Below are 17,690 nucleotides of genomic sequence, written 5' to 3' on the forward strand. Positions count from 1 at the left end.
TTATAGGCTGTTTAACATTTAAATGTATTAAAAGCTTTTCATTTTATTATAAGCCTTTCATGAAAATAAATTATGTCTATACATTGTTTGAGATACTAGTACCTCAAAGAAGAGTGGGAACATTTACATGAGCTATAACATGATTGCTACTGGACACAACTGGTGTTCAACAGATGGCAGCCATGATTGTCAGAGTTTGCAAAGGACTTTTCCTTTTGCTACATCATTTAATTAACTTATAATGGGTATTATTATTTTATTTTATTTTTAAGATTTTATTTATTCATAGAGACACACACAGAGAGACAGAGGCAGAGACATAGGCAGAGGGAGAAGCAGGCTCCATGCAGGGAGCCGGACGTGGAACTCAATCCCGGGTCTCCAAGATCACGCCCCAGGCCACAGGCGGCGCTAAACTGCTGTGCCACTGGGGCTGCCCTATTATTATTTTAGAACACACTTTTTCCTTTTTTAGGAGGAATAGGTAAATCACATGCTTCCCAGAGAGGCCAAGAATGTATTCTTTTAAAATACATTCATTTATTTAGAGTGGTAGAGAGAGGGGGAGAGAGTGAGCAAGTAGTGAGTGAGAGCCAGCCAGGGTGGGGATGGCCAGAGGGAGAGAGGGAATGTTAAGCAGGCTCCACGCCCAGCACCTGACTTGGGGCTTGATATAAACACCCTGAGATCATGACCTGAGCCAAAATCATGAGTCGGATGCTTTAATGGACTGAGCCACCCAGGGGCCCCACCAAAAATAGATTTTTGCTCCTGGGGGAGAATCCCTCTGGTTGGCTGATTTTGTTAAGAAGGCTGAGCAGGGTTGAACGGTCTTTTCTACACCTAAAGAGAGGTGTCCCGTGTCCCAACACTCAAGAGAGCCATGCAGGGCCAGAGTCCTGAGTGATACAAAGAAACAGCAGTCAAGTCAGGTTTGGGTGAAGGTCTTTCACATTAGGCATTTGGCCTACGCGGCATAGAAATGAAGGGTGGATTAACACTCAGTGCTCCCACCTCCAGCCTCTCAAACTCCACCTCCCATTACTTTTTTCTTTTTCTTTTCTTTTCTTTTTTTTTTTAAGATTTGATTTGCTTTATTTGCTTGAGACAGCATGCACACAAGGGAGAGTGGACTACCTGCTGAGCAGAGTCCAACTCGGAGCTGGATCCCAGGACCCCTGATCATAACAATCTAACTGAGCCATCAGGCATCCCTCCACCTGTTTCTTTAAAGCCTGCTTTCTCACTTCTTGTTTTCACTGCCTTTGCTTCAGCTTCCTGTTTTGCAGTTTGTTTTTCTGGTGTCTCTGGCTTTTCTACACTCCCCTTTTATGCCAGACTGTCCTGTATTCAAAGCTTTTTCTTCTTCTAAAGATTTATTTATTTATTCATTCAGAGAGAGCGAAGAGAGAGGCAGAGACACAGGCAGAGGGAGAAGCAGGCTCCATGCAGGGAGCCCGACGTGGGACCCGATTCCGCGTCTCCAGGATCACACCCCTGGCTGCAGGCGGCGCTAAACCGCTGAGCCACCGGGGCTGCCCCAAAGCTTTTTCTTCTCACCTCTCCCCTTCTCCCGTTTGGGCCTCATCTCACGGCCTTCCCACAGCTGCTCAGGTCACTAAATGCTTCTAATCTCAAAGCTTCTCTTTCCGAGCCGCACCTCTGCTTTCAGCCCCAGAGCTTCTTACTCCCACATTCCTGTCGACCCCTGCCACGTTTGTTATTTTCATCTCACCCAAAGAACTAGCTTCCGTGGGTTTGATTCAAAGCCATTAGAGTTGACTTTCAATAATTACCTCTACATTCTATCTAAGAAAATTTTAAAGTGACATTCCTCTACCTTTAGGTGCCCAAGTACACACTTTTAAATTTTTTTAATCGAAATCTTCAAACTGTTATCAGAAAGCTCTTTCTTCAGAGAGAATCTTATTGGGGGCTGGTGTGTAAAACTAAGGAAGAACTCTTGGTGGCAAGGTGGCCTGGAATCCCCAGACCCTGGAGAAGCCCTTAGGGAGGGGCAGGAGACCCCACCGGAGGCAGTGTGGCAGTGGACCATGTCTAAAAATACAGTGGTGATGATCTGTTACAGTCAATTCTTTCCTTGTGGGAAATGTGGCATCTATGTTGCCATGTCGTGCATTTTTGTAAGAGAATCTGGAAAGTCATATTTTATGTGAAATCCCCAGATTTTTAAAAAGCTGAAATAATTGGGGCACCTGGGTGGTACAGTCAGTTGGAGGTCCAGTTCCTGATTTTGGCTCAGGTCCTGATCTCAGGGTCGTGAGATTGAGCCCTGCATTGGGCTCCATGGCTCAGTATAGAGTCTGCTTGGGACTCTCTCTCCCTCTGCCCCTCCCCCCACCCCAAATAAATAAACCTTAAAAAAAAAGCTTAAAAAAATTGCAATAATTTTATATATTATTGAAAACAAAATACCACATGGGAAAAATGCCCATGCAGGCCACATACAGCCCACTGGCCTGTTTTGCCAACTCTGGTGGAAGATATGAAAAGTCACTGGAATGTGTGTAATCTATCCTCTTGCTCCACCCTACTGAACCTTCCCATCTACACAAATCGTTCATCCCAAATTATGGAGTGTTTTTTGTATTCACAGTGTTTTTAGTGTAGGTAACTGATAGGCTGGTGTCTTTTATCAAGTTAACCTAAAATTCAGGATTTTTAAAAATGTAGATGAGATATTAAGTCTAAATTCACACTTCAGACAAGATCATCACTCAACTCCAAAGAAAACGGGGAGAAAAAACAGCAGCCATCTCTACAACCTCCCAGTACATATCTCACGGATCACTGCAGTTTCTTGAACGGTGTGCTTGTTAGTAAGCTGTCAGGTGATCATCTATTTCAGCTTCCAGAAGTATTTTCAAATGACTGTGCAAACTGCAGTGGCATCATCAGGACTTCTCCCCAGTGTGGATTCCCTGGTGTACAATGAGGTGTGAACTCCACCGGAAAGCTTTCCCACATCCATCACACTCATAGGGCTTCTCTCCAGTGTGGATTCTTCGGTGGCCCAGAAGATGCGAACTGTAGCTGAAAGCTTTCCTGCACACGTCACACCCATGACGCCTCTCTCCACTGTGGATTTGCTGGTGTCCCACCAGAGCTGAGCTGTGGCTGAAGGCCTTCCCACACTTCTCACACCCATAGGGTTTCTCCCCACTGTGGATTCTCTGGTGATGGAAGAGGCCTGAGCTCTGGCTGAAGCTTTTCCCACACTCACTGCACTGGTATGGCTTCTCCCCAGTGTGGACTCTCTGATGCTGTATGAGATGTGAGCTTAGACAGAATGCCTTCCCACAGTCATTGCACTGGTAGGGCTTCTCTCCAGTGTGGGTCCTTTGGTGTCGAACAAGGCCTGAACTGTAGTGAAACGCTTTCCCACACTCAATGCATTGGAAAGGTTTTTCTCCAGTGTGAGTCTTCTGATGCTGAACAAGGTGTGAACTGTATGTAATAAAAGGCTTTTCCACACTTATCACACTGATAGGGTTTTAATCGGTTATGTATTCTCTGATGGTCAATAAGTTGTGAGCTCTGGATGAAAGTTTTGCCACACACATTACACGAATAGGGTCTTTCTCCAGTGTGGATTCTTTTATGTCTGATGAGGCTTGAGTTTTGAGTGAATCTTCTCCCATATTCATCACACTTATATCTTCTCTCAGTTGAAGTGTGTCTCTGATATCTTTTGTCCATCCTTCATGTTCTTGAATGTCTCCACATGCAGGGACCTCTCCATTGATTTGGCCAGATGACTTTTTTGGAGACTCCATCTCTCTAGTAAGCTCATGCTTTTGAATCAATTCTCCTTTCTCAATTCTAATCACATCATCTGAAACAAAAGGAGAGATTCCAAATGTCACTGAAATTCACTGAAATATATAGGAACAAAATCAAACTAGAAGTACACAGATTAACTATACCAACAAAATAGTTTTACAACATTTGAGGAAGAAAATGGGAGTGACAAGGGAGGAGAGCACTAGCAGTGTCTGGACTGGAAGGCCATGACTTGGGCAGAGTGGAGACAAGTCAGGGAGGAGTAAGTCAACAACAGAAAAAATGATCTGAGATGAGAGCAGGTTCCAAGGGCAAGGACAGAGCAGCATAGGGAGGAGAAGGGAAGCCATGGGGGTCAGTGCTGATGTGGAGCTGTGGAGCAGCTCTGTACAGGTGGCTCTGAAGGCCTCTGGGAGTACTGAAACAGGGGGGGAGTACAGAAAGTGCCCTATTTCCAAATATGCAGACCAAGGAGGTCAGAGTCTAATCACATGGGGCGCAGAAAGATATTATTATGTAGGAGAGATAGAAACAGATTCGGCCCCAAAGACACTGCTCTTCTTGCAAAGGAGAACCTGGGCATCTGTCAAGCCTGAAGCTACACTCTGTGGGTCACTTGATATTTCCCAGGCAGATGTTCATGAACACAGAGGAGGGGTTTTAATAGACCCAGACTCCTGGCTGTCCTTAGCCAAAGAAAGCATGTTCCCATAGTTTCCCTGCTTGTTGCTCCTACAGAGGTGCCTCTGAGCAGGGTTCCCAATACCTCCACTCCTCCAGGGTGGCTGATGTGGCCACTTCCTCAATGGTCAACAGTTTCTGAAAAAAAGTGAGACTGTCAAGACGTATTCTCCCTGAAGTAATTCCATTTTAGGACTCAGAGTAAAGGGCAGGATTTGTAACCATGTAAGAAAAATGCAGGGAAAAGCAATATGCTTTGTGTGGTTAAGAGACGTTAATTGGGGGTTATGGGGGTGGCAAGGAAAGACCAGTATGGAGACAGCTGAAGACCAGGAGGTAGCGTTTGTCAGACACACTGGCTGACTGTGCCCAAACCAGTCACCTTAAGGCCACTCTGGGAGGAGAGAGGGGAAGGAGCCATGGCCCAACATCAGATGTGAGCTCACTGAGTGTGGACGAGGTACAAAGCCAAAGGCACCCCTCCTGAGGAAAGTGACAGACCCCTGGGTGTCAGGGCTCCCATTATATGAAAGTGGAGCTGAGAAGCAGTGCTGCCCAGAGTGAGAGGAGCCGTTTCCCAGGTCTCCTTCCTCACCAGACCACCTTGCCACGCTGGTGAAAAAGTTCTGTTACTGGCTATGTAAGGTTATCTTAAAGTTTTGGGGCACTTTAAAACTTCATGTTACTGCTACCTCAGATACACTTGTGTGCAGAATTCAAAGGAAAATCACACAAAGTATACATTTATGCAAGAATATAGTCTTTTAGGGAGGTCTGGGTGGCTCAGTTGGGTACATGTCCAACTCTTGATTTTGGCTCAGATCTTGATCTCAGTGCCATGAGATCAAGCCTTGTGTGGGGACTCCATGCACAGCGGAGAGTCTGCTTGGGATTTTCTCTCCCCCTCCCTCTGCTCCTTCCCCTACTTGGGTGCACATGCATGCTCTCTCTCACTCTTTCTAAATAAGTAAAATCATAAAATCTAATATAAAAACGGAAAAAAAGAAGTCTTTTAGAGCCATTAGCAAATATAAAATGCACTGCAGATGTGATCCAAAACATTATTGTACATGTAATAGAACTAAAATTCCTATCAGCATGAGAAGAAAATTTACGGATTATTGAAAAATATAGCATAGAAACACAATTTCTAAAAGACTAAAAAAGGTTGGGGAAGGGGTGCCTGGCTGGCTCTGTCAGTGGAGCACACTACTCTTGATCTTGAGGTCATGAGTTTGAGACCCACGTTGAGTATAAAGATTACTTAATAAATAAAATATTTTTTTAAAAGGTTGGGAAAGATGGTGTACTTCTAGTCAGGATGGCACAGTGAATTCATATTCTAGCCCCAAATACATGGAGTGATAAAAGTAAAAATTAATCTATAATATGTCTGTGCTAAAAGAATAAGACAGTCATCTCTGTGGGCCAGAACGGAAATAAAAACACAGAATGGCAGCTATAGTTGAAGTTGTGGTCCTGCTACGCTCCAGAGATGGATGGAGACGGTGGCTCACAGGAAGATGGGGGACTGGTACCAGCTCACTGCTGATGCCAGAGTCTGGGTGCACACCCGCAAGCATGTGGACAGCTCTGTGACCAAGGAGCCTGTCAGGCCACTGAGAAGCTTGTGGTGACATTGATGGTCTGTGTGTTATCACTGGAGCCCTGGTTCTGGGAGTGGGGGCAGGCAGAGGTAACCACAGAGCTGCTCAGCAAGGAAGGGAAGAATATAAAACAGATCAGAAAGAACTCAAAATGAGCCCAGAGATGAAAATTTCAAAACACTTGAGCAGAATGCTAAGGAAGATGGTTAGCAAAATCACCACTTGGAACATGAATTCAATCCAGATGAAATTACCCTCATGAAAAAGCGTGGAAAGAGGGTGCCTGGGTGGCTCAGCGAGTTAAGCCTCCAACTCGTGATTTCGGCTCAGGTCATGATCTCAGGGTTGTGAGATTGAGTCCTGCATGGGCTCCACACTGAACATGGGGCCTACTTCTCTCCCTCTCCCTCTGCCTCTCCCCTGCTCACTCTCATGAGCTCTCTCTCTCTCTCTCTAAAATAAATAAATCTTCAAAAAAAAAAAAAAAAAGCCTGGAAAGATTAAAGATATCTAAAAAAGGTTAAGTAATGACATAGTATCCATAGCACAAAAGCAATTATGAAATAAAACCACTAAAAATGAAACAAGATGATATAAAAACTGAATAGACAAATTTTATTTTATTTTTTTAAAGATTTTACTTATTTATTCATGAGAGACACAGAGAGAGAGAGGCAGAGACACAGGCAGAGGGAGAAGCAGGCTCCATGCAAGGAGCCTGATGTGGGACTCAATCTCGGGACTCCAGGATCACGCCCTGAGCCAAAGGCAGGTGCTCAACCACTGAGCCACCCAGGCATCCCCTGAATGGAAATTTTAGAAGTGGATAAACTGGAGACAGAATAAACTGGAAGGTAACAGGACTCTACTGGGATGTACCACAGAGACAGAGACAAAGGATATGAAAAAGTACTTACATGAAATGAATAGATTTATAAATAGATTCTAACCAGTATATTCTGGGAGTCCCAGAAGAAAAAAACATAAGTAATAAAAAAAAAAAAAAAAAAACATCATGCAAAGAACCAATAGCTGAGAATTTTCTAGGGCTGAAGAAAAAACATGGGTTCTTTGCAACAGGGCATATATGAACCAACCAAGATGAGTAAAAATAAAACCCTATCAGGATACACTTTTTAGTAAAACTTAGGATCATAAAGGCTAAGAGTAAATATAAATGCTACTAATGAGAAAAGATGGAATCCCTAAGAAAACAAAAATGGTATTTGGAAACTGTAGTAGTCATTTGTTAAAGATTTTATTTATTTACTTGAGAGAGCAGGAGTGAGGGCAGCAGAAGAGGCAGAAGGGAGAAGCAGACTCCCTGCTGAGTAGGGAGCCCAATGTGGGGCTCAATCCCAGGACCCCGGGATCATGACCTAAGCTGAAGGCAGAGGCTTAACCGACTGAGCCACCCAGGTGCGGCTTAACCGACTGAGCCACCCAGGTGCCCCGGTAGTGACTGACTGACTGACTGATTTATTTATTTATTTATTTATGTATTTATTTATGTATTTATTAATTAATTAATTAATTAATTAATGATAGACAGAGAGAGAGAGAGAGACAGACAGAGAGGCAGAGGAGGAGGGAGAAGCAGGCTCCATGCCAGGAGCCTGACGTGGGACTTGATCCTGGGACTCCAGGATTGCGCCCTGGGCCAAAGGCAGGAGCTAAACCACTGAGCCACCCAGGGATCCCCTGGTAGTGATCTTTTAAGGGCACACAACAGAATCTAGAGGACTAGCTACTGGAAGTAGTAGTACCAGCAATACTTTCAGAATGCTGAGGAAAAAAAAGGTCAATCTGAAATTTACTCTAGCTAAACCGTGATTACAAAGGGAAGAAAGGTGCTCCTGGCTGACTCAGTTGGTACAGCAAGCAACTCCTGATCTCAGGGTCGTGAGTTCAAGCCCTGCATTGGGCATGGAGCCTACTTAATATATTAAAAAAAAAAAAAAGAGGAGGGCAATGTAAGTATTTTCAGACATGCAAAGACTAAGTGTACATCCAAAGAACCTAAGATAATCATTAAAAATATGAACTCCAATTAGAGTGAAATCTAGAGGAAAGGTGTTGGACTAAAGAATGATGCTTTAGTAACTGACAAAGTATGTCTGGAAATTTATTAAACTTACTATGAAAGAAAAAAATTGATTTCACATTTTTATAAAGAAACTGGTTTCTATGAATGACCAACTATAATCTAGAATTTATAGCGTTAATAGAGTCTAGTTCCCTAGAGGAGAATTTCCATTCATTAATTTTTCCTAGTTATAAGAGAATTTTAAAGAGCCCATGAAAATAATGGAATTTAAAATCTTCTAGGGATCCCTGGGTGGCGCAGCGGTTTGGCGCCTGCCTTTGGCCCAGGGCGCGATCCTGGAGACCCGGGATAGAATCCCACATCGGGCTCCCGGTGCATGGAGCCTGCTTCTCCCTCTGCCTGTGTCTCTGCCTCTCTTTCTCTCTCTCTGTGACTATCATAAATAAATAAAAAAAATTAAAAAAAAAAAAGAAATAAAAAAAATAAAAATAAAATCTTCTGATACTGCCTTCATTTAACAAAATAAAGTTTCAAGTCACTGTGCTCTCAATTTTAATGAATTCCAAGGGAGGTTCCCAAAAATGGTTTAATAGATGTATACCAATATTGACTTTGTTGCTACTGGACCTCTTTACAGAGACTTAAAGAGGAGGTTTATTCAAGAAACTATGCTCCTTGGTGGAACTTAGAATTCAGGTCATGGCAAACATTTATTTTCTAGGAGCTACAATGATCAGATAGCCCACACTATACCCAATTTCTACAATGGTTATACTGAAGCATGCAGTTTTGTATTGTTTGTCCTAAAATTTATTCTGACTTCACATGCCATTTGTAGATGGTACCTAATCATACTTATAAATTACCAAATTTTAAAACTGCCCAAGAACTTACAGTTCTGAATATCTATCTTTAATTTCTCCACTGAATGAAATCTAAACTCATATGTTTAATATACAAGCCCTTCATGATCCACTGGGTTTTTGACCCTCAATAGTTACGCATATGAATCACTCAGAGTTAAAAAAAAAAAAAAAAAAAAAAAAAGCCCATGTTTGGTCCTCACCCCAGTCCAAATGAAACCCAATTTCCAAGGGATGGCCTAGGCACTGATCGATTTTTAAAGTCATACAGATGAGTAATGAAGGCACAATGAAGGTTAAAAATGTCCCTGCCTACTTTTCCAGTTTTATTTCCCATAACTTTCCACGTTCCTCATTTTTATCTCCCATCTTTACTACAGAGTTAAGAACATAGGCGATGAAGACAAAATTATTTAAATGCCGTATCTGCCATTTGCTAGCATGAGAGCTAGTGTCATTTTAGGACATAAGCTGATAGTCCCTCCTACCTAAAAGTCTCCAAGAGCAGCAGTGAACTGCAGATCAGAGTGATTAATCATGATCAACTTACATCTTCAGGAAAAGGATAGACTTGTGTTCAGTGTGCTACAAGAATTTGTTATACTTATCAATAAGATGCCCATTAACTGGCTAATACAATAAAGTTCTGACCTTCAAACAGCAAGCTTCAGTTCTTTAAGAAAACCCTGCATGTCAAACACCTACATTTGGGAAACATGAATTTCCAAGTGATAGTAGGATAACCAGACACACTTGTACTTAAAAGAAGTATCCTGCAGCCATTAAAAGTCCTCCCTCAGCATAACAAAGAAGACAACAACAACAAAAGTATAACTCATATTGTTAAGATGACACTCTTTTTTAAAGAAGTAGGCTCCACACCAGCATGGAGTCTAATATGGGGCCTGAAATCATGACCCTGAGATCAGGACCCCAATTGGGATCAAGAGTCAGATGCCCAACCAAGCTACTCAGGTGCCCTAGGTGACACTGTTTCTAACGGTGACATTCTTCATTTTCTCTTGAGAAGAGTGGGCATCTGTTACACCCAACAGATGAAAAGAATATTCCAACTCTGAACTCTGGATCCCTTGTTTAAGCCAGGAGGGGAGTCAGAAAGAGCAACTCTGTCATCTTTCCAGTACTTTCTAGGGCTTTAGGACAAGTGATCTAGTTCTCTTCATCCTTCCCTTCCTCTCCAACACCATTCAAAACTGTCCAACTTTTGGCCCTTATAATGTCGACTTGGAGCTACACCAAGTCTTCAAAGTAGTCTCCAATCCAGCTTACATCAACTTACATGGCACATGTTAGTTCCTGCTCAAAAACCAAAAGACAGCCAAGTGGGAAGAATAAAAGCTTTCTCAGCCAAACTGACCCAACCACATTTTCCAACCACGATCCGTATGTTTCTGCATCATTTCTCTGCTTGGACTTCATCACTCACCTTTACTAAACATTTCCTAGGGCAGGGGTTCTCACAGAACCCAGAGATAGGTCTTATATACAGTGAAAGTTAAAGATGTACTGACTTCTTACCTGGACACACAAAGCCCTTGTGTTTTGGACCCTGCCACCTCTGCTCTTCTGCCCCCCTCTCTGTGCTCCGGTCACATCAGCCTTCTTTCTTTCTTTTCTTTTCTTTTTTTTAAAGATTTTATTTATTTATTCATAGGCACAGAGAGAGAGAGAGGCAGAGACACAGGGAGAGGGAGAAGCAGGTTCCATGCAGGGAGCCCGATGTGGGACTTGATCCCGAGTCTCCAGGATCACACCCAAGGCTGCAGGCAGCGCCAAACCGCCGCGCCACCAGGGCTGCCCACATCAGCCTTCTTTCAAACCCATTTCTTTCCCACCTGTTTTTGCACATGCTCTTAGATGCATTGCTTTTCCCTCTACAACTCACCTGGCTAATTTTTACTGGCCAATTTTAGGACTTTCCTCTCATGTTGCTTCCTCAAAAAGGCCTTATCTGTCTACCTTCTTCCCCCATAAACAATCTGTTATGGTACATTTTTCTGTGTATTTATTTAATGTCTCTGTCTCCAGACTATTGTAAGCTCCAGGAAAACAAGGCTCATATATGCTTTGTTCACTATACCCGATGCCTTGTGTGGTGTCTGGCACATAGTAAGTATTAAATATATATTTGCTAAATGATAAATGACCCTGAGGTCTCCAGGGGAGCCATATGATCCAAGTGTCAACACTAACCCCAATCCTGTTGGTGTTGAGGGTCCTGAGATATACCCTTCAGTTGGATCTCCATGGGTTGAGGCTGGAGAAATGTTGCTTCCTTAGCTGGATCCAGAGGCACTGATGTCTCAGAAAGCACTTCCTCTGTACAGGCCTGGGTTGAAACCTGAGAACAAGCAGGCTCATCTGGGCATCTGAACTGCCCACAGTATACATGATCCTGAGAGCCCACAAAGGATCAGCCTGGATGCCCACTCCCAACCATCCCCTCATTGAACACAGGCGCTCTCTACCTTCTGGCCTGGTTCATCCAATTCCTTCTCCAGGTCCTCCAGCACGGCCACAGCCTCTTCCCCACTCTCAGGGTGCTGCTCCCACACCCAGGCCTAGAGCTCCTTGGGCAGGATGGTCAGGAACTGCTCCAACACCAGCAAGTCCAACATCTGCTCCTTGGTGTGGATCTCAGGCCTTAACCACTTACAACAGAACATCCAGAGCTGGCTTAGTGCCTCACGGGGTCCAGGAGTCTCCTTGTAGCAGAACTGTTGGAAGCACTGGTGGAAGAGCTCCTGGTTGTTTGGGCTGCTCCACTGTGAGCCAGATCCCGGAACCTTGGCAGGACATTTTTTGTTGTTTCCTCTGATATGCCCCTCTGGCTCTTCAGGAGCCATGCCAGCTCCAACGGTCAGAGAAGAGGAGAGCAATTGTTATCTTTCAGGGTACACTCCTAAGGTTACAAAAACCACAGCTAAAAAGAGAGAGAGAGATACACACACAGGCTGATTAAATACTTGAACTAAATCTAATGTTTCGGTTTTTTTGTTTTTTTTTTTTTAAGATTTTATTTATTCATGAGACACACACAGAGAGAGGCAGAGACACAGAGGGAGAAGCAGGCTCCATGCAGGGAGCCTGGCGTGGGACTCCACGATCAGTCCCTGGGCTGAACGCGGTGCTAAACCAGAGCCCCCGGGGCTGCCCTAATGTTTGTTTCAAAGAGCAAGAAGTCTTGACCCAAAATTAAAGATATTTAAAAATGTTTAATGTAATTCCAACCTTTTTCCAAGTAGAAGGAATGTTGGCAGGAAAGGGCATTTTTCATGATACTGAGAATATTGTCAGATCCCTGCTTTCTAAAAATAAAACCAAAACAATCCATTGATGAAGCCAAGCTGAATTTATTCTTATGCATGCTAGCACTACCTTGACAGAGTCTCAGATACTCTCCCAGGGAGAAAGGCAAACTCAGATTAATGAGGTTTCAGGGGTTTAAGGCAGATCTTTTAAAGCAGGATACGGATTGGGCAAGGATCGGGACCCAATAGTTTAGAATTGACAGACACAACAAGGTGTTTTCAGTTGAGGGTTTCAAAAAGTCTGGATCCTATCCATTAAAGGTTGGGAGTCTGATATTCATTCAGGTGGATTTTTTGAGGGGTAATTTTGTGTTGAGGGGTAATTTTTGAAGCAAATACAAATATTTGCAACTTTATCTCCTAGAGCAAAAATTTCCTGGAATAGTAATCTCATGTTGATAAAGATAGTGGAAGAGTAGCGTCACATCCAGTATAGACGAATGAATAGTAGAATCACCTTAACCTAGGTAGACAGTAGGCTGTTTGGGTGTCGATGGTTTCAATCTTCCCTCTAATAGCAGACTTAAGCAGAGCCTTTTGGCTTCAGTAGATGTGGACTACCAACTCATCAGTATGGTGGGCCATGGTAAAGGACCTGTGCTATGGATTCCAGAAGACCTGGGCTTAAATCCCACCGTGTTCTCTTACGAGTAGTGGCTTAACCTCTCTAAACCTCTATTTCCCCCTCTGTAAAAATCTTACCTTTTTTAACATACTATTTTGAAGGAAGTTAAAATTTATTGTATTTGAAAAATTTTAAGGTTTTGTTTGATAGTGAGAGAGCACAAGGACGGGGAGCGGCAGAGGGAGAGAAGCAGGGCCCCCCCTCCCCCCCCCCACCAGCAGGAAGCCCGTTGTGGGACTCAATCCCTGGACTCTGGGATCACGACCTGAGCAGATGCTTCAACGGCTGAGCCACCCAGGCACCCCAAAATAGTTTTGAATTAAAGAAAATTTCCCCAAGTCCCTACACGGCTCCCTCGGCTTCCACTCGCGTTGCCATCCTACGTGACCACAGCACAACGACACGGGCGGGATGAAAATCGGTGAACTAACCCTTCTCTCTAGATTGTTCTGAGCTCCCGCGGGTGTGGCCTCAGTCCGGGCTGCGGTCCTCGCTGCCACCCGGTCATCTGGGCGCGGCCTCGGAGCCCTGCCGCGTGTCTGGGCCCAGAGCCCGTGGTTCTCTGTGCCCCCCGGCGCTCCCCGCACACCCCGCCGCCGCCCCGGCCGGATCAGGTTGGCGGACCGCGGTGCGCTCGCAGAAAGCCTGCTTCGGGGTCGCTCACGGAGACTCACAGCAGTTCACGTCCTCCAAGGAATGAGACTCACGGCGGCGCGGCCACCCGTCCGGTCACCCGGTCACCCGGTCACGGGAGCGAACGGCAGCCCGACTCAGGCGGGTCCGCAAGCCGCCGGGACTGGACAGGCCGCAGGAGGCGGGGTCCCGGGAGGCGCGCACCCAACGACTCTCCCCACCTTGCCTCGCCCGCTGGGGGTCCCGGGCGCGGCGCTGACGTCTCGAGTCCCACGGGGCCTGGAGAAGATGGCAGTCTCCCGGCCGCCGGCGGACGTGCAACCGCGAACGCTGTCCGGCCTGCGCCTCTTCCGGCCGCCAGTCTCCCGCGGCGGAGGGGAAGAATCCCGGAAGGACTCGCACCAGGAGGGGCCACGCCGGCACGCGGAGGGGGCGGGGAGCGTCTAGCGGGGCTCTAGGGTGCAACAGTTCTGGCAGCAGTGGAATAAATCTATTCATCAGCGCTTCAGACAGTGCTTTAGGTATTAACGTGAGCAGCAGACGAATGTCTAGGCCCCAGAAATCTCTGAGCGAACTCCAGGAACGTCGCTGTTAGTGGCTGAGGTTCAAGATACACATTAAGGAGCAGATTCAGGTGCTGGAGCAAGTCTTGACCTTCCTGTGCAAAGAGCTCTAGGCCTGTGTGCACGAGAAGCATCTACAATGTGGAGGAAGCTTTAGGAAGAGTTTGATGATCTAAGAGTTGCAATCTGGATGAGTTGTGAGGTCAAATGAAGATGCCTTTTGAAAGCATTCTACAGGGCAGCCTGGGTGGCTCAGTGGTTGAGCGGCTGCCTTCAGCCCAGGATGTGATCTAGAGACTTGGGATTGAGTCCTGCATCGGGCTCCCTGGATAGAAGCTGCTTCTCTCTTTGTGTCTCTCATGAATAAATAGATAAAATTGAAAAAAAGTGTTTTATATAGGTTATAACTCTCTAATGCTCTCATAGTTTTCACTGTAATCATTGCCAAAGATCTACCGATCTCATCTGTGTCCTGGATCTCTACTGTGTGTGTTATTCTCTTGAACTGACTGTTATCTGTGCTTGATTTAGGTTGATCCATAGTATGTAATCTGGGATCATGCTTAAATCATTCTTTGCTCTTTCCCTTAGGTGTCTGTCTCAAGTTCTATCTGTGGTCTGTTTACTTTAGGTTACAAAGTAGTACCAATAAGTAGTACTAATTTACTTCTTTGGTCTAAAGGAGTAAATATTTATTTATTAAGATTTTATTTATTTATTCATGAGAGACACAGAGAGAGAGGCAGAGACACAGGCAAGGGAGAAGCACACTCCATGCAGGGAGCCTGATGTGGGACTTGATCCCACATCTCCAGGATCACACCCTGAGCTGATGGTGGCGCTAAACTGCTGAGCCACCTGGGCCGCCCTAAAGAAGTAAATATTTAGAGAAATACACATAGGCAGTACCAGCTACATGATCTGCAGGACTAGTACAAAATGAAAATGTGCGGCCCTTTGTTCAAAATGCAGGAAAAACATATTGTTAAAAGTATTAAAATATAAAATCTATTTATCTCCTACCATAGGCTCTCTCATGACTCATCATTGCGTTTTTGTTCTTTGTCATTTAAACAAAAATTAAAATTTTAATTATGACTTTTGCTGTTCACCTTTATATTGTACAATACCAGTTTTAAATGCAAATATAAAAGCATTAGTGATCACCAAATTACACACAATTCATATTTTGTAGTTTTGTGCATATGTATTTCAGATCAGTGGAAACACTGTACAGGGTGACTGACAGCTTCTTGACAGGTACACATTCTGTCAACTCGACCTTTAGGTACTGATGAGTAAGGAAAAGGAAAAAGGCAGCAGTAGTGGGTTGCTCTCTTCCCTTTCCCTTCTGCCGTCATTTCCAGGAAATGGCTACTTACCACAGGGAAGTAACACAAAAAGAACATGGTGAGTTCCTTTTTCCTGTTTCTCAGACCCTGCCTTTTACCAGCTGAGTTATAAGGAAGCTCTGGTTCCAGCAAGAAAAGTATGGTCTCACCTGGCTGTCAGCACCCCAGCTTACTCAGGTGCAGATATAATATGCCTACCTTGTACATGTAGGGGTAGGAAATTTTCCCTTCTTCCCTTTCAGGTTCTTTGGGTGGTCTAATAAATAAATTGACATGACCGGCTAAAAGGAGAAAAACAAATTTATGTACGTATAAGAGTTCCAAAGATAGGAACTCATGGGCAATTTGGGCAATTGAGGTTTATATGCCATCCTAAGCCAAGGAATGGGATAGGGTCCTGGGACTTCCTCTTCCTGGGAGGAGAATTCACAGGATAAGAGAAGTTTGGTTATTAGATGTTTGCATGGTATTCAGTTGTCTTTCAGGTAAAAAAGTTATGTCTGGTAATAGGTCTTTTTCTGGTACAGGCCCCCTATATAAATTATTTTAGATAGTTAATGGAGAGGTAAATGTTTTTCCTGAGTCTTCTGGATCATGCTTGGCTTCAGCTCAACATAATCCACAAGCCAGAGTGGTGTACTTTGGGGCAGCCTACTCTATTCCTCTTCTTCTTCTTTAAATATTTTATTTATTTATTCATTAGAGACCCACAGAGAGAGAGAGGCAGAGACACAGGCAGAGGGAGAAGCAGGCTCCATGCAGGGTGCCTGATGTGGGACTCGATCCTGAGGCTCCAGGATCACGCCCTGGGCTGAAGGCAGCGCTAAACCGCTGAGCCACCCGGGCTGCCTCTATTCCTCTTTATAGTTAGAGTCTCACTGAACTCCCATGAGTCATGGGTCCACTGGAATTTTGTGCTCATGGGGGATTGCAAATGCTATATGTGAATGGGAGAGCAAGACATACCTTCTACTCAGGTGCATGCATTACTGTCCTGTCCTTCACTTATAAAACACAAGTTCAAAGAGAACATTTAGAATGTCAAGACTGTGACAACAATATTAAACAAGCCCAAGATCTTCTGAAAAGCAGGACCCCTCTGAGCATTAGGGCCCTGCGTGATTGTATAGTTAACACATCTTGGAAGCTAGCACTGCACATCTGGCCGACTCAATGGGGAGACTTATCAGGAAGGCAGTTGTGAAGTCTTCTAACAGACTGGTGATAAATGTAGGAAAAATTTTCCCTGGAATTTAAATCTTTAAACTCAGGAGAAAGTATACTGGACAAAAAACTTATAATTGTGGTGAGTATAGGAAAGCCTTTATTCAGCATTTCCCCCTTTCTGGACATCAGAGAACTCACTCTGGGGAGAAACTATCACTGTGGTAAGTGTGAGAAAACCTTTATTCAATGCTCTCATTTTTGTTGGTCACCTGAAAATCCATGCTGGATAAAGCCCTATAGACGTAAAGAATGTGAGAAAGCTTCCAGTGCAAGTACTGGCCTTATTAAGTATTAGAAAATTTGCACAGGAGAGAGAAACCCTATGAATGTAATAAATGTGGGAGAGGTTGCAAGGTTTCTAGGTGTGTTCAGTTCCGTTAAGGCCTCAGACTGCTCCTGTGGATAGGAAGTTCTAATAATGGGTTTTCTATTCTGGCAATTTCATTAAGAATTCAGGCCTTTTTCAACAGATAATATGTTTTGGAAAAGGATGCTATGGGAAAAGCATGAGAAAAGCTTCAAGGTGTTTTTCTCCAGACATGGTAAATTTTTTCCAACATCAGACCCTTGTATGGAAATGATCCCTTAAAATAGCCATTTCTATGTTATCTGACTTATGTGCAGCTGAGTAATGTATAGAATTGTTGAATCATGTTATACACCTGAAACGATTACACTGTATGATAATTATACTTGAATAAGAAAAATAAAGGGATATGAACTTTTTAAAAAAAAGCCTTTTCTAGTCAAACCCTCATATTCTTTGCAGTATGCTACGCACCAAGAGTTTAAAGGTTTAATCATGGCCTCTGGATGAATAACTATTGATCTGGAGAATCCTGCATCTTCACCTCCTAAACTTGTAACTGCTGACAAGTTATTTAACTCCTTTATGCCCAGATTTTTTTCAATGAAATTATTATTGGATAATAACTACTATTTACCAAGGATAGTAT

General features: G+C 44.0%; 1 long non-coding RNA gene and 1 pseudogene across 1 annotated transcript in view; one reads left to right on the forward strand and one right to left on the reverse strand.

Annotated features, from left to right (window-relative positions):
- The window catches only part of LOC140626164 (uncharacterized), a 48,081-nt gene that overhangs the window by 20,985 nt on the left and 9,406 nt on the right, over positions 1-17,690 (forward strand). The window lies entirely within an intron of this gene.
- LOC140626141 (uncharacterized) lies at positions 2,392-3,720 on the reverse strand (annotated as a pseudogene).

This window comes from Canis lupus, chromosome 37, assembly GCF_048164855.1.
Source record: "Canis lupus baileyi chromosome 37, mCanLup2.hap1, whole genome shotgun sequence".
Taxonomy (NCBI): Eukaryota; Metazoa; Chordata; class Mammalia; order Carnivora; family Canidae; genus Canis; species Canis lupus.